Raw genomic sequence first — 2907 nt, 5'->3', positions numbered from 1 at the left:
AACCTTGCTTTCTTCATATGCTTACTTACTTGAATATCAATAAGTAGTCACCTTATTATGGTTATTAAATTATTGTTCACTTTCAGACAAAGTGGTAAGCTAGGATTGTATTTCTTTCTCAGCAGGTCACAGGTGATGGGCCATTTGAAGGAAAACGTTCTTAACACCAAGGTCGTCTGGATTTCACTCTTCCAAGCACTTAAAATCATATTACATCTGAATTTCCTAAAGTGGACCATGATTTTATTTTACTTCTTTTAATTGTGCCTGTGGTTTCTCATGAACTTTGGTTTCTTGTTTGGAAAATAACAGTATTAAACATTTTACATCCTTGCAGTTGTGCTTGGGGTTCTTTTGCTGGGAGTCCTGTTTCTTAACGGAGAGGCCTCATCTCCTTTGTCCTCTGCGCCCATCCGGACATGTGTTCTCTAGAGAAACCATACTGTGTCACTCTGGATTTGTCTTCACTGCTCAACCTCTCAACGGTTAACTACACCCTGTGTCTTTTTCTTTCTTGTACTTTCTTTAATCTTCAAGTAACTTCCTAAGAAAAGGCATAAAGGGGTTAAATTTTCTAAGTTCTCATGTGTCTTAATGTATCTATATTCTGTCCCCACACTTGACTGATAATTTGGCTGGTTAATTTTTAACCTAATTTTAGGTTAAAAATCTTTTTTTTTTAATCAAAACATCAAAGGCCTATCTTCATTGTCCTCTCCCATCCATGTTGTTGTTGAGGAGTCTGATGTCCGTCTGATTCTGGTATTTCAGTAGGTAACTCGTTTATTCTCTTCGGCAGCTTTTAGGAATTTCTCCTTATCCTTGCTGATTTAAACTTTATAGGGATGTCTGCAAATGTCTTCCCACTCATTCCATCGTTCCTCTGTATTGGTAGATGTGTTTCTGGACTTATTCAGATCTTAGGTCTTGAGAAATGATCCTTTATTTTTCTTGTATCTCTTCTATTTGCTGACCTTCTTTGTTCTACTATCTGGGATATTTCCTTAGCTTTACCTTCCAACTTCCTATATTGGATTGGTTTTTTGTGCCTCTTCTCTCTCATTTTTTTTTTTTAATTTCAAAATATTAAGGGGATACAAATGTTTTTGTTACATGGATACCTTGTATAAGGCTTAAGTTGGGGCTTTTTGTGTGCCCATCACCCGAATAGTGTTCATTGTACCTGATAGGTAGGTTTTTACATCTCCCCTTCATTTCGATTTTTAGAGGATTTCTTTGACTTTCTATTGTGTTTTACAAGCTCTGCTTTTATTTTTAACATTCCTGATTTTCTTTCCCAATAGCTCTTTTTTTGCTTTTTTTTCTGACAGTTCATGATACATTTTTTGAAAAACAACTTTAAATTCTTTTTATAGATTTATGGAGTACATATACATATGCATATTTGTTAAATGGATATATTTCACAGTGGTGAAGTCTGGGCTTTTCGTGTAACCCTCACCCGATTAGTGTGTAGTATCTGTTGGGGAATTTCTCACTGCTTTCTGATCATTCTCTTTTATGGAATACTCTTCTGTCTTGTGGTTGAAATATCTCAGGTCTTCCTGAGTATATTAAAAATATAGTTTTCAATCTTCATTTTTCCTGATTTTTCTCTTTTCTTTGTCTTGGAATTTGGCTTTTATGTTGCTAGATTTTCTCCTATCTCTTGCGATTCATGACTGACATTCCTATTTAAAAGAAGGCTTAAGGATCCCCAAATGCCAAACTGAGGACAGGTATTCACACTAGGCAGCTGAAATCCACACTAAAATGTTAGAACTCTCCAGAGAGCATTCATACCTTTTGTAAATAGTCCTCTGGATTTTTTTCCTGGACCTAAATTATAGGTTTCCTAAATTTTTTGAGTGGTGAGGCAGACTGGGGCACTGAAGTGTGTATCTGTTATGTACCCAGATCTTTGATATCCGCTATTTTTGGCCTTCTTCTCCTGCCCTCTGTCAGACCTTCTGACTCTGATCCCAGAGAATCACCCATGTCCCCAAAGGCAGATTGGTTCTTGTCTCCCCTGTGGCATCCTTGGATCACATTCCTGGTGGTGGCTCTCTCTGCCGGATTTCATCTAACAACACATTCCTTCTACTTTACCTGGCCCACCCGTGTGTGGAAACTCTCGTATGATGTAGCACCCCTCATACTCGTTGACAGCATGTTCCTTTTTATATTTCTCTAATTTCACTTCATTATACTCCAAGAGGAACAGATGGGATTTGTGCTCAGTTTCTTTTCACAGGTGCTGAACGGCAGTCAGTTTCAGGTTATGATCTGTTTGCTATAGACTGAATTGTGTCCCCTAAAAATTAATAGGTTGAACCCCTAACCCCCAATGTGACTATATTTGGAGATAGAACTTTTAAGGAGATAATTAAAATGGAATGAGGTCATAAGGATGGGGCCCTATTCCAATAGGACTTGTGTTCTTACAAGAAGAGGAAGAGACACCAGGGATGCACACAGAGAGGAAAGGCCACATGAGGGTACAATGAGAAGATGGCCATCTGCAAGACAAGGACACAGGCCTCAGGAGAAACCAACCCTGACGACACCTTAATCTCCGACTTCTGACCTCAAAAACAGAGAAATAAATTTCTTGTTTAAGCTACCCTGTTTGTGATATTTTGTTATAGCAGCCTGAGCTGATATAAATACATGCTCCAAGAAAAGTACCCATGGTACATATAGTCTATACTACCAAGTACTGGGCCATTAGGCTTACTATATCAGCTGACACATTTTCATGAAAGTGAAGAGTATAAGAAGGTGCTTTATGAAAGAGAAGGCCACTATATCTCTACATGGAGGTGGACTAAGGGAATTCCCAAGGCTGGCTCCAGACATTTCTTAAGAAAGTTTGGACTGCAGGATATATATGGGTGAGTGTGTGCG

The sequence above is a fragment of the Propithecus coquereli genome, unplaced genomic scaffold, assembly GCF_000956105.1.
Source record: "Propithecus coquereli isolate 6110/MARCELLA unplaced genomic scaffold, Pcoq_1.0 Scaffold71, whole genome shotgun sequence".
NCBI classification, from domain to species: domain Eukaryota; kingdom Metazoa; phylum Chordata; class Mammalia; order Primates; family Indriidae; genus Propithecus; species Propithecus coquereli.
This window is presented reverse-complemented; position numbering follows the sequence as displayed.